The 10,257-nt window shown below is 46.3% G+C and overlaps 1 long non-coding RNA gene across 1 annotated transcript; it reads left to right on the forward strand.

Moving 5' to 3' along the window:
- Positions 1-2,700: 2,700 nt before the first annotated feature.
- LOC135050977 (uncharacterized) lies at positions 2,701-7,669 on the forward strand. The gene is made up of 4 exons (XR_010241966.1): positions 2,701-2,815; positions 3,128-3,248; positions 5,861-5,995; positions 7,425-7,669. It is a non-coding gene; the product is annotated as an uncharacterized LOC135050977 (long non-coding RNA).
- The last annotated feature ends 2,588 nt before the right edge of the window (positions 7,670-10,257 follow it).

Raw genomic sequence — 10,257 nt, forward strand, 5'->3', positions numbered from 1 at the left:
GTACCTACCTCTGTGTCGTCATTAAGTATACTATCCATCTACATTCTATACCTGTGGTGCATTTTAGTTTTGCAGGTGGCTGACACAGTGACCACCCGTATACTATATATAGCAGTACGGTACGGAAGGCCACTGCTGTACCTACCTCTGTGTCGTCATTAAGTATACTATCCATCTAGATTCTATACCTGTGGTGCATTTTAGTTTTGTAGTTTGCTGACACAGTGACCACCAGTATATATAGCAGTACGGTACGGAAGGCCACTGCTGTACCTACCTCTGTGTCGTCATTAAGTATACTATCCATCTACATTCTATACCTGTGGTGCATTTTAGTTTTGCAGTTTGCTGACACAGTGACCACCAGTATACTATATATAGCAGTACGGTACGGAAGGCCACTGCTGTACCTACCTCTGTGTCGTCAAGTATACTATCCATCCATACCTGTGGTGCATTTCAGTTTTGCACAGTTTGCTGACCACCAGTATATAATATATAGCATTACGGTACAGTAGGCCACTGCTCTACCTACCTCTGTGTCGTCAAGTATACTAGCTTAGTCACACAGCGACCTTGGTGCGCCTCTTTTTTTCTTTGCATCATGTGCTGTTTGTGGACAATTTTTTTGAAGTGCCATCCTGCCTGACACTGCAGTGCCACTCCTAGATGGGCCAGGTGTTTGTGTCGGCCACTTGTGTCGCTTAGCTTAGTCACACAGCGACCTTGGTGCGTCTCTTTTTTTCTTTGCATCATGTGCTGTTTGGGGACAATTTTTTTGAAGTGCCATCCTGTCTGACACTGCAGTGCCACTCCTAGATGGGCCAGGTGTTTGTGTCGGCCACTTGTGTCGCTTAGCTTAGTCACACAGCGACCTTGGTGCGTCTCTTTTTTTCTTTGCATCATGTGCTGTCTGGGGACAATTTTTTTGAAGTGCCATCCTGCCTGACGCTACAGTGCCACTCCTAGATGGGCCAGGTGTTTGTGTCGGCCACTTGTGTCGCTTAGCTTAGCCATCCAGCGACCTCGGTGCAAATTTTAGGACTAAAAATAATATTGTGAGGTGTGAGGTGTTCAGAATAGACTGGAAATGAGTGGAAATTATGGTTATTGTGGTTAATAATACTATGGGATCAAAATGACCCTGAAATTCTATGATTTAAGCTGTTTTTTAGGGTTTTTTGAAGAAAAAAAACACCCGAATCCAAAACACACCCGAATCCAACAAAAAAATTTCGGTGAGGTTTTCCCAAATTCCGAATCCAAAACACGGCCGCGGAACCGAATCCAAAACCAAAACACAAAACCCGAAAAATGTCCGGTGCACATCACTAATATATATCCAGAGAGATTGAAGTGGCACTCACAGTGCATCTGATAGCAGCCGCTGGGGTGCCTGAATTCCAGGGAAGAAACTTGTTTCCACAAGGTCCCATAACATAGTCAATTTGATTTAAAGAAGGCACTCACCAGACTTATGGTACATTGCAAGTAAAATTGTTTATCAAACCTCACCTCAGCAGCTTAATCATGGTTGGTCGACGTTTCGGTCCCAAACCGGACCTTTTTCAAGACCAGAATGTACAATAATCCGAATCACAAAAAGACCATGTGACCACACCATTTTTTCTGCAGTACAACTAACATTGTTTTATACTTGCACCACCGTGTATACGTTTGTATATATATATATATATATATATATATATTATACGGAAGCATGCAAAGTATCTCTAATTTGGTGTTGGGGGGTGGACTTGAACAGGATGAGAGGGAGCATTTTGTTGCACCTGGGCCCACCGCTCGCTAGTTCTGCCACTGGTCCTAGTTGATAGGATAACCAGAAGAATAGCTTTGGGTGGAGTGTCATGAGATTAAATGAAAACCAAAAAGTTATGTATGCTCCAGGCTCCGTTCTCAGCAGTCCGGCTGTCGGTACAATGGTGCCACGTGGTGCCACAGGGCACAACCACGCTCACTGTCCACTCAACCTCTTTCCAACATGTCCAGCGGGTGTGAACAAGTTGAGTGGATGTCATTACCTATTCCCTGTGAATGTCACCTTGGGGGCCCGCCTTACAATTTTATATACGCTGGTATTGAATAATACATTTCTAGTGCGCCACAAAAAAAGACAACTCTTATTTCTTTTCCTCTTTATACGCTTGACTTATACAGGTTCTGTGGCTGATTAAACCAGGTGAAATGCAGACTTGAGGTCAGTCAGCCACAGAAACTGTATAATTCGTGAGTTTCCTGGTTTAATGGGATAGTATAGTTAGTATCTCTCTCTCTCTCTGTATATGTATATATATATACGCACTCAAACGTAACGGAAAATTATTAATTCAGCCTCTTAAAGAGCTTTATTTCCTTATAAAATATAAGCAGTGATTTAGTCTACAAATTCCCGTCATTTATGTTTTCCCTTTACCTATATATTGAGGCACTCTATACAACATTGCCTTATACTTCATTTTCTGCACTAGTCTAATTTTGTTAAAACTAGAAACTCGTGTATATCCAGTTGTAATTGAGGTAGAAAATGTATATGTAAGATAGCTGTAACTCTGTAGCTTTGCTGCTGGTTACTGTGACATCACACCTAGCCTGTGACATCACTAGCCCGTGACATCACAATGCTTCTACCTGTAACATTCTATCTAGAGCTGCCGACGTTTCAGTTTCTATGCAGGAAGACAGGTAGGAGGAGGTGAGTCCTACATAGCAGGGTATGATGGAGAGGGGTAAGGAAGACAGAGTGCAGTATAGTCAGCTGAAAGGCAAGACAAGATAGACAGAACAGGGAATACAGGTACAAGGACACAATAATAGGAGAAGTGCAGGAAGGAACGACATATTTAGGAATAAAAATGTAGCGTTACAGGAATAAAGAGGGCAGTATGGAGGATAAGCACACATACAGGGGATGCAGATAACCTGGGTCTCTATGAGGCAGGATCGTGGCTTTGGGATGAAAAATTTATAAAATAGATAAATGGGATATTGATAACTTTGAAGGTATCTTGTTTGCTTTAAGGAAAATTGGGAAACTGGTTGATTCATGGACATTTTATTGTACTTAAACTAGTACTATGCTTTATGATAGTCTTTTATGTTTTTTTAGATCATCTGGCAAAGAGATTTGCAGAGTGTCGGGTGACCGGCAAAGAGATCTGCAAAGTGTCAGTTGAAGACGACGGGAGGGGTCGCAGAGGTAGCAACGACTGGTGTATAACATGCAGGAGGTAAGTTACCATACTCTCTCTGCACATGTTACATCTGCCCCACCTGCAGTGCACATGGTTTTGTCCATTAGAGAACAAATTTTCTGCTGCAATCAGGTCTGAATTAGGCCCAGTGTATGATACTAACATAGGGGGTCATTCCGAGTTGTTCGCTCGTTGCCGATTTTCGCTATATTGCGATTAGTCGCTTACTGCGCATGCGCAAGGTTTGCAGAGCGCATGCGCTTAGTTATTTTACACAAAAGTTAGATATTTTACTCACGGCATAACGAAGATTTTTCATCGTTCTAGTGATCGTACGGTGATTGACAGGAAGTGGGTGTTTCTGGCCGGAAACTTGCCGTTTTCTGGGCGTGTGCGAAAAAATGCTGGCGTTTCTGGGAAAAACGCGGGAGTGTCTGCAGAAACGGGGGAGTGTCTGGGCGAATGCTGGGTGTGTTTGTGACGTCAAACCAGGAACGAAACTGACTGAACTGATCGCAATGGCTGAGTAAGTCTGGAGCTACTCAGAAACTGCTAAGAAATTTCTATTCGCAATTCTGCTAATCTTTCGTTCGCAATTCTGCTATGCTAAGATACACTCCCAGAGGGCGGCGGCTTAGCGTGTGCAATGCTGCTAAAAGCAGCCAGCGAGCGAACAACTCGGAATGAGGGCCATGGTCCTAGCACTAGGGAAGATAAAACCTGGAGCAGATAACTTGGTCTCTATGAGAAAGGATCCTGGGTTTTGGATAAAAAGTCAATAAAATAGATAAATTGCAAAAGAATAAAAATGAAAGTACGTAACAAAATGTAGTACAGGTTGAGTATCCCATATCCAAATATTCCAAAATACGGAATTTTTGAATGAGAGTGAGAAAGTGAAACCTTTGTTTTCTGATGGCTCAATGGGGGTAATTCTGAGTTGATCGTAGCAGGAACTTTGGCCCTCATTCCGAGTTGTTCGCTCGGTAAAAATCTTCGCATCGCAGCGATTTTCCGCTTAATGCGCATGCGCAATGTCCGCACTGCGACTGCGCCAAGTAAATTTGCTATGCACTTAGTAATTTTACTCACGGCTTTTTCATCGGTCTGGCGATCGTAATGTGATTGACAGGAAATGGGTGTTACTGGGCGGAAACAGGCCGTTTTATGGGCGTGTGGGAAAAAACGCTACCGTTTCCGGAAAAAACGCAGGAGTGGCCGGAGAAACGGAGGAGTGTCTGGGCGAACGCTGGGAGTGTTTGTGACGTCAAACCAGGAACGACAAGCACTGAACTGATCGCAGATGCCGAGTAAGTCTGAAGCTACTCAGAAACTGCTACGAGGTGTGTAATCGCAATATTGCGAATACTTCGTTCGCAATTTTAAGATGCTAAGATTCACTCCCAGTAGGCGGCGGCTTAGCGTGAGCAACTCTGCTAAAATCGCCTTGCGAGCGATCAACTCGGAATGAGGGCCTTTGTTAGCAGTTTGGCAAAACCATGTGCACTGCAGGGGAGGCAGATATAACATGTGCAGAGAGAGTTAGATTTGGGTGGGTTTTGTTTCTGTGCAGGGTAAATACTGGCTGCTTTATTTTTACACTGCAATTTAGATTGCAGATTGAACACACCCCACCCAAATCTAACTCTCTCTGCACATGTTAAATCTGCCTCCCCTGCAGTGCACATGGGGGGTCATTCCGAGTTGTTCGCTCGCAAGTGAATTTTAGCAGATTTGCTCATGCTAAGCCGCCGCCTACTGGGAGTGAATCTTAGCATCTTAAAATTGCGAACGATGTATTCGCAATATTGCGATTACACACCTCGTAGCAGTGTCTGAGTACCTTCAGACTTACTCGGCATCTGCGATCATTTCACTGCTTGTCGTTCCTGGTTTGACGTCACAAATACACCCAGCGTTCGCCCAGACACTCCCCCGTTTCTCCAGCCACTCCTGCGTTTTTTCCGGAAACGGTAGCGTTTTTTCCCACACGCCCATAAAACGGCCTGTTTCCGCCCAGTAACACCCATTTCCTATCAATCACATTACGATCGCCAGAACGATGAAAATGCCGTGAGTAAAATTCCTAAGTGCATAGCAAATTTACTTGGCGCAGTCGCAGTGCGGTCATTGCGCATGCGCATTAAGCGGAAAATCGCTGCGATGCGAAGATTTTTACCGAGCGAACAACTCGGAATGACCCCCATGGTTTTGCCCAACTGCTAACAAAAATCCTGCTGCGATCAACTTGGAATTACCCCCATTGTACACAAACTTTGTTTAAAACACAAAGTTATTAAAAATATTGTATTCAATGACCTTCAGGCTGTGTATATAAGGTGTATATGAAACATAATTGAATTGTGTGAATGTACACACAGTTTGTTTAATGCACAAAGTTATTAAAAATATTGGCTAAAAGTACCTTCAGGCTGTGTGTATAAGATGTATATGAAACATAAATGCATTCTGTGCTTAGACTTAGGCCACATCGCCATGATATCTCATTATGGTATGTAATTATTCCAAAATACGGAAAAATCCGATATCCAAAATACTTCTGGTCTCAAGCATTTTGGATAAGGGATACTCAACCTATAGTATAATTATACACTTAGTATGTCTGACCAGGAATTCTGGATATTTAGATCATCATTTGGCAAAGTTCTGGCAAAGAGATTTGCAGAGTGTCGGGTGACCGGCAAAGAGATCTGCAAAGTGTCAGTTGAAGACGACGGGAGGGGTCGCAGAGGAATTAGTGACTGGAGAATAGCATGCAGGAGGTAAGTTACCATACTTGTGTAATTGTGTGTGTGGTGGGGGGTATTGAGAGCACAGTCAAAACATAGGCCCTCATTCCGAGTTGATCGCACCAAGCAACTTTTTGCTGCTGGTGCGATCAACTAATCTCCGCCTATGGGGGAGTGTATTTTAGCATAGCAGGGCTGCGAACGCTTGTGCAGCCCTGCTATGCTAAAAAGTTTCCTGCAAAACAAGACCAGCCCTAGACATACTTACCCGGTGCGACGGATCCAGCGATGATAGGCACGGCTTTGACGTCAGACATCCGCCCTCCGTTCACCTGGACATGCCTGCATTTTCCTTACCACTCCCCGAAAATGGTTCCAAACGGTGAGTTGCCGCCCCGGAATGCCTTCCTGCAGTCAATCTTCTTGCAGTCGCCGCTGTGACCGCTTTCTTCGTAGTCAGCGCCATTGCACGCAATGACACGCATGCGCATGACAGCCCCCACGCATGTGCAGTAGTGACCCGGTCGCAGCTGTGCGAACAAAAGTACGCTGTGATCAGTTTGGAATGAACCCCATAGGGTCTATGGTGGGGGAGAGCGGACAATACAAAGCATGCAGAAGGGGGCAACTTGGTATAGCACATACATATGGTGTGGGAGCACAATACAAAAAAAACAGAAATTGTGGCGTACCCTATAGGACATATAGAGGAAGGACATACACTTTTGGGGGTTGCGAGATGTAGAACATACTGTAATACAGAAAAGCAGGAAGGGTGGGGAGAGCATGATACAGAACATACAGATCGGGGGAAGAACAATACAGATCAGGGCGACCTGTGTTGCTGCTGCAGAGCCCCCTGTGTCTAGGAGACTTGCTCAGACTACGACTGCTCAGACTCACGATGCACTTGTGAACGGCAAGATTGCAGCAATGATCGCTTCAACAACCACAACTGAATCAGGCCACAATTACACCATTATATTTTACTATTTTATCACATTTAACAACTAAGGGGTCAGTTTAATTAGGTGTGAGTTTGTCTTACAACAGCCACACTTTCCGGTAGCCCCATAGGCTGAATCTGGCCACGAAGGGTGTGAGTTTTGATGCTGTTGAAACGTTGCAGCAATGGTAACTCATACCTAATTGGATTGACCCCTAAATGTTAGTAATTTATAGCTTTTATTATTTACTGGTCAAATTTCTTTTCTGAAGGCACCCACTAATTACTATAAGAGAGACCTTATCCCCCCAATGTGTGTATTGTATAAAAACAATGGGCCCTTTGGGATAATTGTCCTTATTTTAGGCATTTTCCATGTCCTCAGTAGTTAGAGTAACATATTTACATAGAGAGATTTTTCTCTCTACACAACCACACCACTGTTTGCACTTTGTCTCTCTGCTTGTTCATCCACTAACAATGATTTTTCATCTCTTCCTCTTCGTCTACATGCAGTGGGTGATCCCTGAATAGCTGCCCTGGGAGGAGATCTGCGGACACATGTTCCAAATGTTGGGACATATGCATTACCTATTAGGAGATGCGGTTAAGATGCCGGCTGTCAGGTTTACGGCAGTCAGAATACTGACACTGGGATCCCGACACTCTTCAGAATCTGGACGTTGGAACTCCGAATGGGCAAGGATACAGACGCCCGTATCCCCATAATCATAGGTTTAGTGCTGGGCAAGGGGGGTTAGGTTTAGGCATCAGGCACGGGGGAGGGGGTGTGGTTAGGCTACAGGGGAGGGAGCATTGGGTTTACGTGTTAAGTTTAGGCATCAGGCAGGGGGTTAGGCTGCAGGTTGCGGGATGTTAGGGTTAGGCTGTGGATAGGGTGGGTTAGACACCCCTGGGGGAGGTTAGGCTGCATGGGAGGGAGGGTTAGGCATCAGACGGGAGGGTTAGGTTTAGGCTGTGGGTGGGGGGAGCTTAGGGTTAGGCACCCCCGGTGGTGGTTAGGCTGCGGGGAGAGAGGGTTAGGTTCAGGCGGGGTGGATTAGGTTTAGGCGTCAGGCGGAGGGGTTAAGTTTAGGCTGTGGGTGGGGGGAGGTTAGGGTTAGGCTGTGGGTAGGGTGGATTAGGCACCCCTGGAGGTGGTTATGCTGCGAAAGAGGGAGGTTTAGGCATCAGGCGCTGGGTTAGGTTTAGGCTGCGTGTTGGGGGTTAGCGTTAGGCTGTGGATAGGTTGGGTTATGCACTCCCTGGAGTGGTTAGGCTGCGAGGGAGGGTTAGGTTTAGGCAGTAGCGACAGGGGGGGGGGGTAAGGCTGCGGGAGAGGGAGGGTTAGGTTTAGGCAGCAAGGATGGAGGTAATGATTAGGCATCTCCGCGGGAGGGTTAGGCACAAAGGGGGGAGGTTAGGGTTAGACTGCGGACATGCAGGGTTAGGGGGGTGGGGAGAGAATTGGCATCAGGCAGAGGGGTTAGGCTGTGGGTGGGGGGAGGATAGGGTTAGGCTGCAGGTAGGGTAGGTTAGGCATCAGGTGCGGAGATTAGGTTTAGGCGTCAGGCGCGGGGTTAGGTTTAGGCTGTGGGTGGGGGGAGGTTAAGGTTAGGCAGCGGGTAGGGTTGGTTAGGGTTAGGCACCCCCAGGGGTGGTTAGGCTGCGGGGAAGGGAGGGTTAGGTTTAGGCATCAGGCGGGTGTTTAGGCATCAGGCGGGGGGTTAGGATTAGGCTGCGGGTGGGGGGATAGGGTTAGGCTGCGGGTGGGGGGGGAGTTAGAGTTAGGCTGTGGGTTGGGTGGGTTAGGCACCCCCGGGAGTGGTTAGGCTGCGGGGAAGGGAGGGTTAGGTTTAGGCAGCAGGGATGGAGGTTAGGATTAGGCACCTCCACGGGAGGGTTAGGCACAAAGGTGGAGGTTAGGGTTAGACTGTGGACAGGCAGGGTTAGGGGGGTGGTGAGAGGGGAGAACACCCCTTACTCACCCCTGTCTGTCTTTTCTGTACTGGGATCCCAGCATCGGTATGACAACCACCAGGATCCCATGCGCTGGGATAGCATACTGATCCCTCTATTAGTACACCTCTTAATGCCCAGAGGGAAGGGCGATCCTGAGGCCATGGTTCCCCAGAGGTTTCCCCCCAAGGGGGTTTTCCTCTCCTGAGTGCTGAAGGATGACTCTTTGTGAGTCCAGAGGTGTAGCTTTTATGCCATAATGAGTACCAATCTCATGCCCGTCCCTGCAATGTATAAGAGGTAAAATAATTGCTAATGCGATCACTTTACTTCTGGGTTTAGACCCCGGCTGCACTAGTTCACATGTGCAATCATCAGACTGCATATGTGAGAGCAGACAGTAATGCAGAGGGATCCCAAGGATCCTTCTCCTGGGAATTATTGCATAATGTAGACCACAGGCTACAAAAGCCATTTAGAAATGGCATTAGCTGTCGGGCCAAGCTCAGAAATGCTTTGCATTCTGGAGCTTGGTGAGTTTCACAGTTTACCATCTGTCGTAGAAACTTTTGGAGGCTGCTTTTGTGTTCAAAATAGGAGGAACGCAATAGATATATCTCAAATATCCATTGCAGTCCCCAATACATACATTCAGGGGCTGGTTAATATTTGTGGGCAGCCCCCAAAACCAACTGTTTTTGGAGATGTCTCGCAAATATTATTTATTCAATATTCCACTTAATAAACTTTTTATATTTTAACATAAACTAAAAAATGATTTATGTATTCATTGACTGAGTCTCCCGTCTTTACTGAATGCTAATTTCACAGGGTCCGCAAATTATTACTGATGTGACTGTTACTCTACTGTTCTGCTGGTGATCCTGGCCTGCTGTATAGTAGCCAGACATATATTTTATATACAGCATTCATGGGGAGATGTATCAAGCCTTGGAGAGAGATAAAGTGCAGATGTCCAAACCACCCAATCATCTTCTGTCACTTATCTAGCACAGTACATGAAGTAATACCTGTAGTCAGCGGCAGACCGCGGGTAACCTCACCGCTGACCGCAAAGTTCCCACCATTGAAGATAATGGAGCGGCTGTGCGATGCGCTGTCTGACAGCTCAGACGCGCATAGCCAATCAGGAGAGTGCCACGACGTGGCGCTCCCTGATTGGCTGAAGGGACCCTCTGTGACAGGAGTCACGGGGGGTCTCAGCATTCGGGGAAAGGGGTCCCATGTGTAAACATGGGACCCCTTTCAGTGCGTGGTTCTGGTATGCGGTTTGTTTTTTTGCTAAGTACGTGGCTTACAAAAAAGAACAGGACAGCTACACTGGATTTAGGTGAGTATAATTTTATTTTCAGGTACACCGTGGATTCTA

This window comes from Pseudophryne corroboree, chromosome 2 (assembly GCF_028390025.1).
Source record: "Pseudophryne corroboree isolate aPseCor3 chromosome 2, aPseCor3.hap2, whole genome shotgun sequence".
Taxonomy (NCBI): domain Eukaryota; kingdom Metazoa; phylum Chordata; class Amphibia; order Anura; family Myobatrachidae; genus Pseudophryne; species Pseudophryne corroboree.